This window comes from Zootoca vivipara, chromosome 16 (genome assembly GCF_965207765.1).
Source record: "Zootoca vivipara chromosome 16, rZooViv2.hap1.1, whole genome shotgun sequence".
Classification (NCBI taxonomy): Eukaryota; Metazoa; Chordata; class Lepidosauria; order Squamata; family Lacertidae; genus Zootoca; species Zootoca vivipara.
Window position 1 is genome coordinate 22,615,990 of NC_142599.1, and position 20,767 is coordinate 22,636,756.

A 20,767-nucleotide genomic window follows, 5' to 3' on the forward strand; every position below is an offset into this window, starting at 1 on the left:
GGCAAGATTGATGGAATCGGCTTCAAATGCGAACCGAGTCGAATTTCTCCACCAACCCAAGCCCCTACTGATTAAAATCTACATGCACGTATTAAACACAGCCAGTTAATCAACTCTTTGTTTAGTAGATTAATTTACTGATCAGCAGTTACATGCCTTCCGGGTCTATCATCCCTTTTCCCTGCATCTCCAGCCCTGACATGCTTTGAAGAACATGCAGTTCCCCAATTAATGGCAAATCTCTTCCCAGTAGCAGCTCAGGGATGATGCGGCAGCAAAGAAAGGGAGAAACTCCGTCTCCATCTGCATTCCCAGGCTCAGCATGAACTTTCGACCCCATTGTGTACTCTAATTGCTGGAACCAGCAGGATTAATCCACGACCTACTTTCTAGGTCTTTTTGCTGCCACAGAGCAATGCTGCCTGGCTTCAGTCAGTTGGAGAATCTGCTATAAACCCACATTTAAAACTTGCAAGGGGAGCAGGTGACTGCTATCCAAGCCTCTTACTTTAAAAGCTTAAAGGTAAAGGGACCCCTGACCATTAGGTCCAGTTGTGAGCGACTCTGGGGTTGCGGCGCTCATCTTGCATTATTGGCCGAGGGAGCCAGCGTAAAGCTTCCAGTTCATGTGGCCAGCATGACAAAGCCGCTTCTGGCGAACCAGAGCAGCACACGGAAACGCCATTTACTTTCCCGCTTTATCTGCTTGCACTTTGACGTGCTTTTGAACTGCTGGGTTGGCAGGAGCTGGGACCGAGCAACGGGAGCTCACCCCGTCACAGGGATTCGAACCACCGACCTTCTGATTGGCAAGCCCTAGGCTCTGTGGTTTAACCCACAGCGCCACCCGCTTACTGATGTCCAAAGCCAAGAGGCCCCGAGATGCTGGTAGGAAGAAACTTCCCGTCTCATCATCAGTCCTTGAGCAAGCCAGCTTACAGTCTTTCACCCTCAGCTTCCGACCTTTAACATGGAAATAACTGTGCCCTACTTCGCAGGTGTGGTGTGAACAGGGGCAGGCAAATCTCTCCATTCCAGTTTCTTCCAGTTTTGCATTTCATAGAATCAGAGTTGGAAGGGGTCAACAAGGGTCATCTAGTCCAACCCCCTGCAATGCAGGAATCTTTTGCGCAACGTGGGGCTTGAACCCACAGACCTGAGATTAAGAGTCTTGTGCTCCACCAACTGAGCTACCAAGGCAGATCTTTAACCAAACTTAACTTCAGTTTGCCAGATTTCCACATTAGTTTTAGAGCTTACCTAGTTATGTAGGGCGTTGACACACATTTTCATCTGGTTTTTAGCTCATTGCTGATTTTGATTTTCCTTTCATGTTTTAAATAGTTGTTTTTAACTTGTTTTGTTGAGATTTTTTATAGTTCCATTCTTTTTGTAAACTGCTTTGAGGTTTCTTTCACGCAGCGTATAAATTTTAAGAACTAAATCAGTAAAGAAGGTTGACATTAAAATGGACACATGGTGATTCAGACCGATGGAATAAAGCAGTGTTAGTATGGAGACCCTGAAATTGCAAAAGACCACCAACGCAATGGATAGACGATCCAAAATGAACTGCGGGACTTGTGGGGGTGCGTGAAGCAAACAATGGGAAATGACGCAGAGAACTTGAAAAGACATATATCCAAAGATGGGTGCAAGAAGCTGAAGAAGAATAACAGAATCATAGACTTGTTGGACCCTGAGGGTCACCGAGTCCAACCCCCTGCAATGCAGGAATCCTGCCCAAAGCTGTCCCTGGGTGTGCTTGAACCACCAACCTTCTGGTTACCAGCCAGACACACTGACCCATTGTGCTACTGGGACTGGGATGAAAAGATGGACAGGAGGAGGAAGGAGATTTTAAAAAAATAGGAAAAAAATGTTTCTCTTATTTCATGCTGGGAAGCACAGAGGACCATTGAGAAGATCAGCCTTTATTCCAAAGCATTCTGGGATGTCACCTCCCAAGGGGAATTGGATTCTTCCAGCAAATTTCCACTGATATGGAAAGCCCTAAACAATGTGGCTCCTGGATACCTTAAAGACCACCTGAGCCCTTATATCCCTGCTTGATAACTGAGATCATCCGCAAGGAGAGCCGTCTCCCATGTTACAGAGGCCTGACTGGGGACATCTAGATGTCAGGAATTTAGAGCTGCCAGTCCCATGCTGTGGGACGCTTTTCCAGCAGAGATACGGCAGGCATCCTAATTTTGGACTTCTGGGCGTCTCTTGAACACCTCTTTATGCCAACAGGACTCTGCAGCTGTTTAATTAGCCAGCCACTTCAATGATCAACTGCCTTGTTTCAAATGGTGCTTTTTGCATTTTGGCTTTGTACACTGCCCTGTTTATTTTGCGATATGGCGGTACAGAAACACTTTTTAAAAAGTAGTTTTTATTGATTTTTCAACGATACAACAAGCATAACATAAAATCAAAACAGAAGGAACTGAGAACAGTAAATAAAATGAAGCAAAATATTGCCGGGGGGGGGGGAGGATATGATAAACTTTGGAATGGGCTAACGGCTCCAACTGCTGAAAGTTTTATATCCAATGATCCCCCAGCTCCTGTAGTGGGTATTTATTTAAGTATAGTCAGAATAATAAAAATGCGGAGTTTCAAGGGACCCTCAAGTTCATCTAGGTCAGACATCCCCAAACTTCGGCCCTCCAGATGTTTTGGACTACAATTCCCATCTTCCCCGACCACTGGTTTGTTAGCTAGGGATCATGGGAGTTGTAGGCCAAAACATCTGGAGGGCCACAGTTTGGGGATGCCTGATCTAGATCAACCAATGGCTTGATGAGCTGTTGCAACGCACACTTACGTGAGGCTTCCATTGAAGAAAGCTTGGGACATGGGAAGGAAAACTAAGGCCCAGGGGCCGGATCTGGACGAATCACCTTCTAAATCCGGCCCGCGGACGGTCCGGGAACCACCGTGTTTTTACATGAGTAGAATGTGTGCTTTCCACCTCCACCTCCGTCACTCTGCCCGGAAACTGAGGTCCAGTGCCGAGGGCCTTCTGGTGGTTCCCTCACTGCGAGAAACCAAGTTACAGGGAACCAGGCAGAGGGCCTTCTCGGTAGTGGCACCCGCCCTGTGGAACGCCCTCCCACAAGATGTCAAAAAGAAAAATAGCTACCAGACTTTTAGAGGACATCTGAAGGCAGCCCTGTTTAGGGAGGCTTTTAATGTTTAATCGATTGTTTTGTTTTATTTTTCTGTTGGAAGCCGCCCAGAGTGGTTGGGGAAACCCAGCCAGATGGGCGGGGTATAAATAAATTATTATTATTATTATTATTATTATTATTATTATTATTATTATTATTTTAAAATGCATCACTGGGTTATTTGTGGGGCACAGGAATTCATTCATTTCCCCCCTTCAAAATATAGTCTGGCCCTCCGCAAGGTCTGAGGGACAGTGGACCAGCCCCCAGCTGAAAAAGTTTGCTGACCCCTGGCTTGGGGGCTTCGGCTGGTCCAAAATGCAGCAGCCAGGTTTCTGTCTGGGGTTCCATTGAGACCTCATGTGACCCCTGTTTTAAAACAGCAGGACTGGTTGCCAGTTTGTTTTCCACTGGGGCCTCTGGTTGGCCACTGGGAGAACAGGATGCTAAACTAGATGGGCCACTGGCCTGATCCAACAGGCTTGTCTGATGTTCTTAAGTTCTATATCAAGCAAGTGATGCCTAGGAGGAAGCTGGTTTATACCAAGTCAGATTTATCTGACCATCTCTGAGTCTGAGATGACTGATCTGCCCACTGTAGGTAGTTGACCAGTTGGCCCATCCATATCGCAAGTCCATTCATTCAAACCCAGGTATGGAAGGGTAGTAGCTGAGTGGTAGAGCATCTGCTATGCATACCAGCCACCCCAGATTTGATCCCTGGCATCTCCAGGTGGGACTGGGAATGTCCTCTGTCTGAAACTCCGCTGCCAGCCAGTGTAGACAGTACTGTGCTAAACAGACCAAGGGTTTCGCTCAATTTAAGGCAGCTTCCTATGTTAGGGGCAGGCCTTAGTAGTGGACCTTGTCCAATGACTGGGGGGGGGGCAGGCAACTGCCCCAAATGCCAACACTGGCATGTTCCTTTTAAGGAGAAGCAAATTATTTCGCTTTATTTGAACATAACTGTTCTCATCCATTCCTCTTTTCCGTTCTGAGACTTCTCCCCTCCTTTGATTCCACCAGCTCGAGTACAGACCTCAAATTGCTAGCAGCTGATTAAATGGCACCATTTCTATGCAATGATCCTGAGGCTGGGGGGGGGGATGGGGAGCGGGAATCAAGGAAGACAGAGAAACACGACCTGACCTGCTTAACCCCGTCTGACCCACTTCAGCAGGCAGCCTGACCCAGCCTCGCTCCTTTTCTTCTCGGGCGACACTGTTTAATGGAATCCGCAGCGCTAGGGAGGGGCTAAGGCAGGCAGGCAGGCAGTTACTCCCCCAGCAAAACCCCATCTCTCATTCCTAGGAAGCAGCACCTTCTTAGATAAATGCTCGAACGTTCCATAATTAGCCATTCCAACAGGACTAGGGAGTTGTTTTACAGGCTGCCCTGTAACCTGGAAAGGGGTTAGTGGCCGGGTTGAAGGAATGCCCGTGGGTCAAGTAGGGACGCGGGGAAACTTCCGTTCAGTTTGCACTTTGCGAAACAATCTGCAGACCAAAATGCAGCTCTCTTTCCAAATCCCCACTTCTCCAAATTTTGCAATAGAAACGTAAGAACACAAGACAGTGGAATGGGAAGAGGAAGAGGAGGAGGAGGAGGAAGAGGAAGAAGAAGAAGTTTGGACTTGATATCCCACCTTTTGCTCCCCTTAAGGAGTCTGAAAGCAGCTAACATTCTCCTTTCCCTTCCTCTCCCACAACAAACACTCTGTGAGGTGAGTCGGGCTGAGAGACTTCAGAGAAGTTTGACTAGCCCAAGGTCACCCAGCAGCTGCATGTGGAGGAGCGGGGAAGCGAACCCGGTTCCCCAGATTACAAGTCTACCACTCTCAACCACTACACCACGCTGGCCCACTACACCATGCTGGTAGACTCTCCTTCCTTGGAGGTTTTTAAGCAGAGGTTGGATGGCCATATGTCATGGATAATAATAATAATAATAATAATAATAATAATAATAATAATAATAATAATAATATATTTATACCCTGCCCATCTGGCCGGGTTCCCCCAGCCACTCTGGGCGGCTTCCAACAAAATATTAAAATACAGAAATCCATCAAACATTAAAAGCTTCCCTAAACAGGGCTGCCTTGAGATGCCTTCTAAAGGTCTGGTAATTGTTGTTCTCTTTGACCTCTGGTGGGAGGGCATTCCACAGGGTGGGTGCCACTACCGAGAAGGCCCTCTGCCTGGTTCCCTGTAACTTGGCTTCTCGTGGCGAGGGAACCACCAGAAGGCCTTCAGTGTCCGGGCAGAACGATGGGGATGGAGACGCTCCTTCAGGTATACTGGACTGAGGCCATTTAGGGCTTTAAAGGTCAGCACCGACACTTTGAATTGTGCTCGGAAACACTTTGAATTGTGCTCAGAAATGGAGGCTTTTGTTGAGATTCCTGCATTTCAGGGGTTTGGACTAGATGACCCTTGGGGTCCCTTCCACCTCTACAATTCTACGATTATAACTGGGGGTCTTCTGCAGGCAAAGCAGATGCTCTACCATTGAGATACAGCCCTTCCCCTAAAAGAAAAGATTCTAGTCCTCATGTTTCTAAATAAAGGGCTGAATCAAATAGGAATGTAGGAAACTGTCATATATCAATCAGAACATTACTCTACCTAGCTCAGTATTATCCTAGTATATTTCCAGCCCTACCTGGGGATGCTGGGGATTGAACCTGGGACATTCTATATGCAAGGTAGGTGCTCTGCCACTGAGCTACTGCCACTTCCCTGGTTAATTAGCTTTCAGCATTGCTTAGGAGTTGCAAGCCAGGCATAACTGTGACTTGACACATGGAAACGCTGTACGGCACCCTGGCCCCAGGCTTATCAGCCCCTTTGGGATTTAGCGCATCTCGCCCAAAGACCACCCTTCCCCTCTTTCCCCCTGCAAGGTATTTTACTATGCGCTTCTGAAATAAAAATTAATTATTGAAAGGGAAAACATGTCTCGGGGCTCAACAGCTATGAGAGAAAGTACTCAGCCACAAAAGGTATGCTCTGAATAATTAATCAGGGCTATATTTAGCAAAGAGGGAGCAGGCAGAAACCTAAATTAAACCACTAGGCATAAGTGAGTGTGTGTGTGTGTGTATGGAATACCACACACACACACACACATATATGTATATACACATATGGTATAGTATACAGCAAAGGAGTTCAACTGGAAATGTAGACAGACATCTTAAACCAAGTCCTGCTGAATAAATGCATGCACACTCTAACATATCCTATGTTTAATGTGCAGAGCATCACATTTATGCTTTCACTGCTTCTTGGGTATAGGACAGGTGTCCCTGAACTTTTTAGGCCTGCAGGCACATTTGGAAATCTGGGAGGCTGGGGTGGGCACCACAAAATACCCATTTCACAGAAGGAAAACTGATGTGCTGGCCCCAGGGTGCCCAGCCTAGTGGACACCGGGTGGGATGACCAGAAACTCAGCAGAGGCATGGTCAACAGTCCAGGTCAGCAGCGGTAGGTCCAAGCGAGGCAACCAAGTCCAGGAGCTGGGCAAAAGCAGAGTCAGGAAACAGTCCGTGGGTCTAGACACGTAGTCAGAGGTCAGGAACACACCAAGGGTTTGTCCGTAAACAGGGTCAAAGTCCAGTCCTAGGTCCAGGAGTCCAGCAAGGGGTCAGGCCAGCAGGAAGCAGGGCAGGGTACAGGTCAGGATCAGACACGCAGGCTCACAGTAGCAACTATGTTGCTCACGCAACTTGGGGCTAGGGTTACCAGACTCAATAGAGGACAGGACTTCTGTGCCTTTAATTGCCCTGCTCTCTTTTGAGTCTGGAAACCTTAAAGAGAAACCAGCAGACCCTTTGCTTGGAAATTAAACAAAGGGTCTGCTGGTTTCTCTTTAAGGTTTCCAGACTCAAAAGAGAGCAGGGCAATTAAAGGCACAGAAGTCCTGTCCTCTATTGAGCCTGGCAACCCTACTTGGGTCTGGGTCTGGCCGGCATTTATCTTCCCCGAGGCATGGGGCGGCCCCGATCCTCCGGTGACTCGCCTCTCCTTCTGGCCTGGAGGCGAGCACTCCTCCTGCAAGAACTTAGTTCCCTTCGCCTCTCTGCCCTTCGCCTCTGCAGCTCAGGAGAGGCTGGTGGGCAACTGGACCCAGGGTCAGCCTCAGCTTCCCCTGACGGATCCTGCCCAGGTGAGGACCCTTCACGCTCAGGCCCTAGATCCGGCTCAGCTGGTTCTGGAGGCAGGGAACCTTGTGCAGGCTGGGACACCTCAGGTCCAGCATCTGAGTCCGAATCCCAGGCCATCACACCTGATGACGCTCAGAACTCCACCACCACAGAAAGAGGCAAAACACATTCACACCCACCCAAATAAAAACAGACCCCCTATTTCCTAATCTATTCTTTTCCCCCACCACTGAAAACAGGCAACCCTCGCACCAAATAGAAAAAGAGTCAAAACTCAGTTTTTTTTATTAAAAGGGGGGGGGGTACCAAGGGGGTACCTGAAGGAACCTATGCACAGATATATCCATAGAAACATAGATCTATACCATTCATTCCCCTTTTATCCCACCTTTCAGAGAAACCACTGGAGCAGGGATTCTTCAGCTGCTATTCCTACACTGCAGGGGGTTGGACTAGACAGCCCTTGGGGTCCCTTCCAACTCTACCGTTTTATGATTCTATGAGTACAGGCAAAACTTCAAAGGTCTGATCTGGCCCTGAGCGTGGAGCCAGCACAGCTCCAGCTCCGCCATCCACCCAGGGACGGCCTCTTCAAAGGGGTGGGAGGTGCTGACAAGATGTTAGCACAGAGGCCAGAATTGACGTGGTGAATTCCCTGGAAGAAATCTGGGCTTCGGCAGAGTCCGGGATCATGAGTATTTCATGCAACAGAGCCTTTTTTTCCTGATCTAGAATACACGAAATAATTATAAAGAGTTCCTCTGACCATGTGCAAAGTTCCTTGCCCTTTATGTTTCTGCCCCACTGTGCAGGGCATGCCCATCTTGGCCAGGAGGCAGCGCTTTGGTATAAAGTGCAGGGAAGCTTCATACATCCAAGCTTAAATATATGGTGTGACCTACAAGTAGGACCTATATAAAAAATGGGGCAGTGTTGAGTGCTCCATTCCTTCCTGACCCACACTGGTTTTCCACCCACCCCATCCCAAGATGCAGCGTTCCATGGCCACCATGCCTCATTAGCCTGGTTCAGGGTTTGTTTTTTTGGCCCCCTTAACTTTGCATAAGAACATAAAAAGAGCCTGCTGGATCAGGCCAATGACCTCTCTAGTCCAGCATCTCACAGTGGCCAAGATGCCTGTGGGAAACTCACAAGCAGGATTTGAGCACAGGAACCCTCTCCCCTCGTGTGGTTTCCAGCAACTGGTATTCCGAAGCATTCCTGCCTCTGACTGTGGAGGCAAAGCAGAGCCAACCTAGCTAGGAGCCATTGATAGGCCTCTCCTCCACAAATTAGTCTAATCCAGGCATCCCCAAACTGCGGCCCTCCAGATGTTTTGGCCTACAACTCCCATGATCCCTAGCTAACAGGACCTGTGGTCAGGGATGATGGGAATTGTAGTCCAAAACATCTGGAGGGCCGAAGTTTGGGGATGTCTGGTCTAATCCATGGGTAGGTAAACTAAGGCCCGGGGGCTGGATTCGTCCCAATCGCCATCTAAATCCGGCCTGCGGACGGTCCGTGTTTTTACATGAGTAGAATGTGTGCTTTTATTTAAAATGCATCTCTGAGTTATTTGTGGGGCATAGGTACCTCTGGGCTATTTGTGGGGCATATAGTCCGCCCCCCACAAGGTCTGAGGGACAGTGGACTGGCCCCCTGCTGAAAAAGTTTGCTGACCCTGGCCCATCTAAATTGGTCGCCATCCCTGCCTCCTGTGGAAGTGAGTTCCATAGTTTAACTTTAAACTGCACAAAGAAGTACTTTATCTGTCCTGAATCTTCTTTTTTTGGTTTAACCTCCCCGAACATACCGATACCTCCCTCGTTTCTCCAGTGGCCCCATTTTAGCTGCATAGCTGTTGGCACTCAGCACATGCGTCCGCTATTAACGGGAGTGATTTATCCCCGGCGGAGTGTGCAAGGTGCTGCTTGGAATACAGAAGCAGCCCCCTCCTCTTCCTCCAATTTGTGCTAAGGAGTTTCCTTATCTGGAGAGTAGCCTCTATTTAAAATGGGCCTGGCAAAAGGATGGAGCAGGGGAAGAAAAGGGGGGGGTGAGAAAAAGAAACGATGAGATAATTCTATTCTTGAGAAATAAATTAAAAACATTTGGGGCACAGGGTGTGTAAGTTATTACAGCCCCAGGGCAGCAGGAAATTATGGGAATAATAATGTGTGCACCGTGTTTCTGTCATTATTTACCTTGGCGCTTGGTGAGCCTCCTGTTGTTGCCAAAACAGCGCCTTTCGATCCCAACTTGCCCAAGCAATGAACACACGTTCACATCCACTCACACAGAGAGAAGGGAAGCCTGAATGCAAGGGGCAGCGTGTCTCTCGTCCCAGGCCCCCGGATCGCATTCGTAACGCAGACTGGAAGCATCTTACGGTCGTCTGGGAAATCATTCAGACTTTGGATCTGGTCCCGTAAACATTTCCAGAGTGCTTTCATCTGCCGGCTCTTGCGATTCCGCAGGCGCAACTTGGCATTTTCCACCAAAGGGGCCTAGTGGGCTACGTTCTTCAGTTCAGAGGAGGCAGTGGTGACCATTAACTCGGGTGGCTTCGAAAGAGGATTGGAGAAATTCATGGGTGGTTGCTTGCCCTGATGGCTATGCTCTGTATCCACGGTCAGAGGCAACAATTGCTGGAAGCCACAAGAGGGGGAAGTGTGCTTGTGCTCAGGTTTTGCTTGCAAGTTCCCCACTGGAACACCTGTCTCCCAGCCCTGTGTGGAGATGTTGGGGATTGAACCTAGGACCTTCTGAAATGCATAGCAGATGCTCTACCCACTGAGCTACAGCCCTTCCCCGTGGTAATAAAGCAGGATTGTGTATAACTGCCCTATAACTGCCCTATCATAAGCAAAACCATCAGGACTTCTGGAGGCGTAGGGACAGGGAAGAAATTTGATTCAGTTCACCTTTTAAGGCGGAGCCTTCCTCACACTTGCTGAAACAGTGTGTGAAGCAACACACGGCCATCCTTCAAAATCTGCACTTCTCCAAAGTTCTCCAGCCAAAACAATGCATTATACAAAGGGAAACTGGTTTGTGTAAAGTGTACACTGCATGCAAAAATGCGTATATGAGAAGAAATTTACACAAAAACGCTGGTGAATTTTCACGAGTGTTTTTTTTAAAAAAATTGCAAACAGGTGTGAAAATGTGGGGAACTGAACCGAAGAGTGGGCGGGGACATAAAAATGAAAAATTGAAATGTAGAAAGTTCTCCTTCCACCGAGTAAGGCCACTGAGCCATCTAGCTCAGCAATGTCTACACTGACTGGCAGCAACTTTCCAGGATTTCAGATGGGGGAATAGTCTTAGCCTTCGCTGAGCAGGAAGCAGATGAAACAGCTTTGTGTAGCTGCAGATGGGTGGCAGAAGCGGTTTAAGGCAAAGCTCAGCATGGTCTACACTGACTGGCAGCAACTCTCTATTGGGTTTCAGGGGAAAGTCCTCCCAAATCCTGGAGATGCCTTTGGGGATTGAACCTGGGACCTTCTGAATGCATGGCAGATGCTCTACCACTGAGCTACAACCCCTGTTCTGAAGGAGGATATGTTTACCTGTGAGATCACCTTATCTCTCTCTCTCACTCTCTCACACACACTTGACCACTTCAATCAGTTGACCTGGTACCCTTACATGCGCCACATAATACCCATTTGGCATTTGCAAGAACTAGATATTTCAGCGTGGCAGCACCTACCCTTTGGAACTCCCCACCTGTTGACATCAAGGCAAGCACCTCCACTGTGCTCTTTTCAGCACCTGCTCAAAACCAATAGTTTAAGGTAAGCCTTCCCAGTTGTTTAGAATGTGGATGCGAATGCTATTCTGTGTTTAGTCTGTCATTATTTCAATTTCTCGAAAGCCTTAAATCCTTGTTGTTCATTTTTCTTATAGATAATTTCCTTGCTTTACCTTTCTTGGAAAACCGCTTTAAGGATTTTTTGCTCTCTTTTTTTTTGTACAGTGTTACCTCGGTTTATGAACACAATTGGTTCTGGAAGTCTGTTCATAAACTGAAGCGTTCATAAACTGAAGCGAACTTTCCCATTGAAAGTAATGGAAAGTGGATTAATCCATTCCAGATGGGTCCGCGGAGTACTCAACCTGAAGCGTACTTAACCCGAAGCATGGGTGCAATTGGTTCCAGAAGTCTGATCATAAACTGAAGCGTTCATAAACTGAAGCGAACTTTCCCATTGAAACTAATGGAAAGTGAATTAATCCGTTCCAGATGGGTCCGCAGCGTTCGTAAACCGAAAATTCGTAAACCAAGGTGTTCATAAACCGAGGTTCCACTGTACAGTCAAGCGGTGTATGACTCTGAAGCAATCAATCAATCAATCAATCAATAATGTGGAAAAGCAACAAGAAAATAAAGTGAACAGTAGTGGAGAAGCCACCACCGTATTCTGCGGGAAAAGGTGGCTTTAGCATCCACCCTTTGATTTATTTGACAACTGTGAGCAAGCCGTCGCTGGTGTGGGCGAAACCACCCACCCCCCACATCTGGCAGCACGGCAAGTCTGCTGTGAGCAGAGTCCTCCCCCTCCTTCTCCCCCTTACCACGGAAGGACTCTGAGCATGTGCAGATATTCCCTTGGACCTGCTTTGAAGCTGGTTAGACTTTCGGGGAAGACATTTGCAAAGATGGATTGAGCAGGAAGCAGATCCAAGAGGAGAAATTAATTAGACCTGCCTCACTTCATCCCTGGAATTGCTCGTTACAAAAAAAAAAGAGGATCAGCAGAAATAAATAAATAAAAATTTAAAACTGAGAAACATCGACGTAGCCAGGAAGCCCCTTGTCGACTGAACTGAGTCAATTGTTTAAAACAGTAAGCAATATGGCATTTAACCATAGCTGCCAAGTTATCCCTTTTTTAAAGGGATTTTCCATTATGCTGAATAGGCTTCCTCGCGAGAAAAGGGAAAACTTGGCAGCTATGCATTTAACGCAGCTGTTCCCAGAGGTGTATTATGATTGCAAATGCACAAGAAAGAGAACTCTCATTCACATATATATTTGTGCAAGGCATGGAGAAAATGAACAGAGGGAAGTTTTTCTCCCTCTCTCACAGGGGACTTGTAGACATCCAGCAAAGCTGAACGTTGTAAGATTCAGGACTGAAAAAAAAGGAAGTCCTTCTTCGTGCAGTGCAAAGTTGAACTGTGGAACTCCCTTCCCCAGGAGGCAGTGAGGGCCACCAACTTGGATGGCTTTGAAAGAGGATTGGAGAAATTCATGGAGGAGACGGCAATTGATGGCTACTAGCCACAATGACTAGGGACGCGGGTGGCGCTGTGGGTTAAACCACAGAGCCTAGGGCTTGCCGATCAGAAGGTCGATGGTTCGAATCCCCGCGACGGGGTGAGCTCCCGTTGCTCGGTCCCAGCTCCTGCCAACCATAGCAGTTCAAAAGCACATCAAAGTGCAAGTAGATAAATAGGTACTGCTACAACGGGAAGGTAAACGCCGTTTCCGTGCGCTGCTCTGCTTCGCCAGAAGCGGCTTTGTCATGACCCGGAAGCTGTACGCAGGCTCCCTTGGCCAGTAACGAGAGATGAGCGCTGCAACCCCAGAGTCGGTCACGACAGGACCTAATGGTCAGGGGTCCCTTTACCTTGACCTTTAGCCACAATGACTAAGTTCTACTTCCACACTCAGAGGCAGCAAAGCTTCTGAATGCCAGTTGCTGGGGGTCGCAAGTGGGGAGAGAAGAGACTCTTGTTCATGAATCCTGCTGGAATTCGCAAGCATCTGGCTGGCCACTGTGAGAACAGGATGCTGGCCTGATCCAGCAGGGCTTTCCTGATGAATATGCATCCGCCCTGGCAGAGGAAGAGGAGTGCGGGGGGGAGGACACCGCCCCTGGCAGTGTGATCTGCTGCCCGCCTGTGCTGGGAGCCACACCCCCGCAGGTGGTGTGCCCCCCCCCAGGACGCATGCCAGTCCCGCCCTGCCTGCTCTTCGCCCGCCCCCCCCCCCCGGCCACTGTGCATCTGGATAAGTTCAAGGAAAGTTTAGCTGCGTCTTCAATTGATAGGCTTTTTAATGGGCTTCCACAGGAGGCAGTGGTGGTCACCAAGCTAGATGGCTTTAAAAGAGGAGTGGACAAATTTATTCAGGAGAGGGCTATCAATGGCAGCTAGCCTCAAGGATTATGCCCTGCCTCCAAGGCTGGAGGGAGTAATGCTTCTGAATACCAGTTGCTGGAAACTGCAGGAGGGGAGAGGGCTCTGTTGCTCGGGTCCTCCTGCTTGCAGGCTTCCCATGGAGGCAGCTGGTTGTCTACCGTAAGAACAGGATGCTGGACTAGATGGGCTATTGGCAGGGGCGTAGGGAAATAGGGGCAGTAGGGGTGGGTCGCCCGAGCGGTGGGCTCCAAGGGGCGCCATCGTGGGCACCCGCCCCAAAATGTGTGCCACGCCCCCTGAACATGCGCCACGCCCCTCCAGGAGGCGCGCCCCACCCCCGGAATGTGCGCCATGCCCCTCCGGGAGATGTGCCGTGCCCCCAGAATGTGTGCCACGGCCCTCTGGGAGGCGCGCCCCGCCTCCAGAACGGGCACCAGCCCCGCCCCCAGTGCCGGAGCATGAAGCTCCGCCACTGGCTATTGGCCTGATGTTTATGTTCTTATAACCATGCTTACTATGTTCTATGGAGCTGCCCTTTTCTGGAATGACATTTTCAACAAAGGGATGTGCCTTATGACACAGGGTAGCAAACTACACTCCCTTCCAGATACTTCAGATGCACAAACAGGAACTTTTTATGCGGAGAAGAGAGATTTGGTCAGTTTCCATCTGCACTGGAATGTCAGCCCTTGTGCCCATCAACTTTCAAGAAACCCTTGAACCCCATAAAGCAAATTTATCCTTTTTGGAAAATTTGTGTCTGTGTTTTGTTCCATTATTGCTGCGGTACCTCTTTGTTGGTGGAAACAAAAGCTGTTCCCATGGCAATGCTGCGTGATGTCAGAGAAAGCAGGAGAGTGAGGTCATAAATTGTCCGGGGAGAAAGACAAAACAGCCACAGGGGCTGGTGTGCTGTGGAACTTGATGTGCCCTTAAAGTTTAAAGCACTTGGGGCCGTTACTGGAATATTTGTTCTGTTATGTTTCCGATTCTCTTCTCCACCCTCACCGCCCACAGCTCCTCTCTTTTCTTCTGTGGGAGGAGGGAGAGGACACGGGGGGAACCATGAACACACAATGGGGAAAAATTTTCCCAGGAATTTCCTACTGGTGGAAGTCCAGGAAGCTGCAAATGCAATAACGCAAACACACCGTGTTTCTCCCCACGCTATTCCAAGAAAGCATCCCAAATCCCTCTACTGCTCCTGAAAAATGACAGAGTTCTGGAGAGGTTATGAGCTCTGCATTGAGAGGTCAGATCTAAAACATTGATTGTACACATAAGGAGGAATCCCTCAGGCTGTACATGAAGTACACCCTGCCTTAAATAAAGAGATTGCTACGAAGTGTAGTTTGTTGTTGTTGTTGTTTAGTCATTCAGTCATGTCCGACTCTTTGTGACCCCATAATCAGAGCACGCCAGGCACTCCTGTCTTCCACTGCCTCCCGCAGTTTGGTCAAACTCATGTTCGTAGCTTCGAGAACACTCTCCAACCATCTCACCCTCTGTCGTCCCCTTCTCCTTGTGCCCTCCATCTTTCACAACATGAGGGTCTTTTCCAGGGAGTCTTCTCATGAGGTGGCCAAAGTATTGGAGCCTCAGCTTCACGATCTGTCCTTCCAGTAAGCACTCAGGGCTGATTTCCTTCAGAATGGATAGGTTTTATCTTCTTGCAGTCCATGGGGCTCTCAAGAGCCTCAAGAGATATCTAGGAAGTGTAGTTTACTAATCATAACATCATAAAATTGTAGAGGTGGGAGGGACCCTGAGGGCCACTTTGTCCAACCTCCTGCAATGTAGGAATCACAGCTAAAGAGTCTCCAATAGATGCACCGTCCAAGTTCTTTAAAAACATCCAATGAAGGAGGGTCCACCGTCAAACAGCTCCTACCACCAGGAAGTTCTTCCTAATGTTTCGTCAGAATCTGTTTTCTTGTCATTTGAACAAGGAGGACACAGATTTTCCCCCTCTTCCTTGTGTGGCAGCCCTTCAGACATTTGAAGATGGCTATCATATCACCTCTCAGTCTTCTCTTCTCCAGGCTAAACATTCCCAGCTCCCTCAACCATTCCTCATACCTAAATCACCCTCCTCAGCACACCTTCCAGCTTGTCAATATCCTTGTTAAACCGGGGTACCAAGAACATGACGTAGGACTCCAAGTGGGGTCCGACCAGGGTAAAATAGAGCGGTACAGTACTAAAAATATTCCCCGAAACTGGACACTATACTTCTGTTGATCCCAGATCTACAATTCCCAGCTCCCCTAACAAACTACAATTCCCAGGGTCCTTTGAGGGAATCCCTGTTCTTTAAATGGATGGTGTGTGCAAAGCCTCAGTTCTGCACAGAGCAGGAGATGGAAAACTGTGCCCCTCCAATGTTGCCTCTGGCCCAACCAGTATGGCCACTCACTACCCAGGGACGATGGGAGCTCTAGGCCTGAAACACCTGGAGGACCGCAAATTCCTCACTCCCATTTTCTGCACCCTTGCGATAAAAGATTTCACACCTTCAAAAATGCTGCGCTTGCCACATCATTATAAAGAGATAAATCTGCACCGACGTTTCAGCACCAAATACCAACAGACTCTGCTAACTTGCATAAATTATGCAGGCTAAAATCATATGTAAAATCATGTATTTACTTATTCAAAGGTCAGGCAGGAACAGTCCAAAATCAATATTGCAAGGAGGGGGGAGCAGGCGGTAGAAACAAGCAACTGATGGCTCAAGAGGGAAGCCTTACATGCTCTGGCCTCCTAAACCACAGCTATTGGCAGCGAAGGAGTAGCAGGGACTGCTTACGCACAAGTAGACCCCCTTTACTCACAAGCAGGTCATAAACACATATCGCGATATTGCTTGGACCCAAAGTTTTTGGACCACTCCCCCTGCAATTCCCAGAGTTCCCTGAGAAGAGGAATTGATTGTTAAATAAACCCTGGGAATTGAAGCTCTGTGAGGGGAATTGGAGCCTCCTAACAATTCTCAGGTGGGATGCAGGTGGCACTGTGGGTGAAACCACAGAGCCTAGGGCTTGCCGATCAGAAGGTCAGCGGTTCGAATCCCCGTGACGGGGTGAGCTCCCGTTGTTTGCTCCCAGCTCCCGCCAACCTAGCAGTTTGAAAGCACGTCAAAGTGCAAGTAGATAAATAGGTACCACTCCAGCGGGAAGGTAATGCTCTGGTTCGCCAGAAGCAGCTTAGTCATGCTGGCCACATGACCTGGAAGCTGTACACCGGCTCCCTCGGCCAATAAAGCGAGATGAGCGCCGCAACCCCAAAGTCGGCCACAACTGGACCTAATGGTCGGGGTCCCTTTACCTTTAACAATTCACAGCAGCCTAATGAACTACACTTCCCATAATTATTTGGGGGAAGCTATGAGAGATTAAAGTTGGATCATAGTGGCAGAATGGAACTTTACAGCTCCGGAAGGGAGGAAAGTCCTTCTCATCAGGGAGGAAAGTTCTTCTCATCAGCTGTCTGGCGCAGCAGCGCAAACATCAGCTGTCTGGTGGTGCAGCGGTGCCCCTAGTGGCCAGGTGCCCTGGCGCATGCACCACCCAGCCCAGGCCTAGAGACAGCCCTGTTATGGTTGTATGGTTGTTATTTGTTTTGTGTTTTCTTTTTAGTTTGTTCCTTAATTGTTGTTATATCTTAGTGTGTGTGTTTATGTGTTGTAACAAAAAGTTAATAAAAAGCATAAAATAAAATAAAATAAAGTTGGATCATAGTGCTCAAACCCGTTGGCTCACCTGTCTCTTTATTGCCACTGATTGGCAGCAGCTCTCAAGGGAATCCTAGAGGGGTTTTCCCCCCTAGCTCTGCCTGGAGATGCCAGGGAATTGGTCTTCTGCAGGCAAGGAATGTGTTCTACCCACTGAGCTGAAATGAAATTTAACTGGAAAATAAAATGTGAAATAGCAATAAGACAATTGTAAAATAATATGCAATTTCCCCCTAAATGTGATGCATTTCCGCATATATATTTTTTACAAACAACAACAACACATCACTTGTCTGGATAACGGCAGTGCAAATTTTGGAGAAGTGTGAATTTCAAAAGTGAAAGCTAGGTATGGACAGTAGGTCCTTACATCTCTCGCCCTGACCTCACCACTGTGATCCACGCGACGGTCACCTCCAGGCTTGATTACTGTAACTCACTGTACGTGGGGCTGCCCTTGAAACTGACCCAGAAACTCCAGCGGGTGCAGAATGCTGTGGTGAGACTCCTTACGGGGTCCTCGCCGCGGTATCACATTCACCCGGTGCTATACCAGTTGCACTGGCTCCCGGTGGAGTACAGGATCAGGTTTAAGGTGCTGGTTTTAACCTTCAAAGCCCTATACGGCCTAGGACCCTCGTATCTACGGGACTACCTCCTCTGCTATGCCCCACGAAGGACCTTACGGTCAAACAACAACACTCTGAAGATCCCGGGCCCCAGGGAAATTAGACTGGCTTCGACCAGAGCCAGGGCCTTTTTGGCCGTGGCCCCGGCCTGGTGGAATGCTCTCCCACAAGAGACTAGGGCCCTGCGGGATTTGACATCTTTCCGCAGGGCTTGCAAGATGAAGCTGTTCCACCAGGAGGCCTCCCAGCCTGTTCACAGGTCCTTATATGGTCAGTGAAAACAGCTGGTCCTGGCAAGTATTACCCGCTCTCAATCTTAACCTGATAATCACCATTTGTCCAGATTTTAATTGGTCTGAATTAATTTTAAGATGCATTTTAATTGATGCCTGTTTTTATGTATGCTGTGTTATTTATATGATGTTAGCCGCTCTGAGTCCGGCTCCGGCCGGGGAGGGCGGGGTACAAATAAAATTCTTTATTATTATTATTATTATTATTATTATTATTATTATTAGGTAAAGGTAAAGGGACCCCTGACCATTAGGTCCAGTCGTGACCGACTCTGGGGTTGCGCGCTCATCTCGCATTATTGGCCGAGGGAGCCGGCGTATAGCTTCCAGGTCATGTGGCCAGCATGACTAAGCCGCTTCTGGCAAACCACAGCAGTGCACGGAAACGCCGTTTACCTTCCCACTGGAGCGGTCCCAATTTATCTACTTGCATTTTTGATGTGCTTTCGAACTGCTAGGTTGGCAGGAGCTGGGACCGAGCAACAGGAGCTCACTCCGTCACAGGGATTCGAACCGCTGACCTTCTGATCAGCAAGCCCTAGGCTCAGTGGTTTAACCCACAGCGCCACCTGGGTCCTATCATTATCATCATCATCATCATCATTATTATCATTTAATTTATATTCCACCTTTTCTTCCAAGGAGCTAAAGCTGGCCTACACGGTTCTCCTCGCTCCTCATTTAATCCCCACAACAACCCTGTGAGGTAGGTTAGGCTGAGAGACAGTGACTGGCCTCTACTTCCATGGCTGAGTAGGGTGATTTGAACCCTGGTCTCTCGCAGGTCCTACTCAAACTGCTATACCACCACTGGCTCTTCGTTAGGTAGCCCCCGCCCCCTTTAAATGTGAGCTGAATTGAATTTTCCCTGTCCCTACCAACCTTACAGGGTTGTGGTGAGGGGCAGCAGCACCCAAGAAAGCCGAGCCAAACTGTGCCGTTTAGTCATGCCTCCTAAATGACTCAACAAAGATGAATAGCCGCAGCATTTAGCCGGGATGCAGGGACGGCGAGAGGGTCATGTTTCAGTGGCCACCTGCAGTGGGTGGAAACCCGTCCCATGAATCGCTCGTTCACCTACTCCAAATTACTCTGCTTTGGGATTAGAATTGCACGAGGGTGTTACTCGCCATCCTTAATGGATAATTACCAGCGATGACCTAAGAATACTATAAATACAAAGTATGCCATATATGTGGTCATGGTAACCACCGCGGAAAACGCGAATGTTTACAAGACTGTGGTATAAATTCCCAGCCATTATATAACGTGACTTGATCCAGCGCTGCCAGAGGTCCAGGAAGACTCTATCCACGCCAATTGCAGCATGTTTCTATAGTAACCGATGCATTTTCAAAATGGGGAGGGGGGCGAGGACAAGGCTAAGGGTGGGGTGGAGGAAGAGTAATAAAAGATGGGGAGAATCTGACGGAAGGTTCCTGTTCTCACTTCAGCCCGCTGGTGCTGAAAGTGGTCTCAAGACTTGGGGCACAGCCAAGTCCACAGAATATGTCGGGGGGGGGGGTCACAGAGGCAGCGTGGTGTAGCAGTTAGAACAGAGCTTTCCAAACTGTGTGCCATGACACGTTAGTATGTCAGCTGCAGTCTGTAGGTGTGTCGGGCAAACACTCCCCACACTTCCCCTGGGGCTGGAAAGGGGTTAATTTAACCTCCGGCTTGCTAGTAGAACTGAATTACTATGTTGCAAAATGTTGCATGTCTATAAAGTGTGTCACCAACACGAGAAGTTTGGAAAGTTCCGGGTTAGAGTGCGAGACTAAGACCTGGGAAAGATGAGAGATCAAATCCCCAACTCAGCCGTGAAGTTTGCCATGGCTGACCTAGGAGCAGTCACTGTCAGGGACGAATGAATGAGAAGTGGAGGCACCAGCCGGTGAACCCCCAAGAGAAACCCCAGAGAAGGAAGGCCCAGAGTCTGGGGGTTGGTGGTGGGACACTGGGGAGAGGTCAGAGAGAAAGGATTGGCAGAAGGTGCCATAAACCACAGGGTTTAGTGAGCAGGGAGAGCCTGTGACAGGGAGCAGTTCAGACTCTGAGGCTGAAGCAGAGGGGGGGGGGCTGCTGAAGAATTCATGGAGTCTCTCTCTCCTGCTGCAACAAGGTCCTCTCCCTGCTGGTCTCCAAGAACATGCAGGTCATCTCCACATGTGCATTTGATAAGCCTGAGTATTCAGTGTCTTTTTTTTTTTATTACGACACTGCTTCTTTAAACAGCCATCTGAAAGCTCCCCAATAATATTTTCTACAGAACATTTTAGATTGCCAGCCAAATACGTTTCCAAGAGTCTTCGCCAAGTTGTAAGCAACACTTGTACTGAAGCCACAAGAGTGAGGATGCGGAACATTTTTATTCCCGTCTGAGGGCCACATTCCCTCGTGGGCAACCTGCTGGGGGCCGTGTGCCTCTGGTGGAGGTGTCGAGAGGCAGAGGTGGGCAGGGCCAGAGGTCAGTGTGGGTGGAAGACCAAAACATCCAGAGGGCAGCAGGTTGGAGAAGGCTGGGATATAGGATGACAAAAAATACCCGTTTAAGCTTCCCAGTCAAGTTCCAGACTGTATGTTACCTTGCAAAAGAAGAAGTCTCTCTT

At 48.6% G+C, this 20,767-nt stretch overlaps 1 non-coding gene across 1 annotated transcript; it reads right to left on the reverse strand.

Moving 5' to 3' along the window:
* Positions 1-1,750: 1,750 nt before the first annotated feature.
* On the reverse strand, positions 1,751-1,824 carry TRNAT-GGU (transfer RNA threonine (anticodon GGU)). The gene has a single exon. It is a non-coding gene; the product is annotated as a tRNA-Thr (tRNA).
* Positions 1,825-20,767: the final 18,943 nt, after the last annotated feature.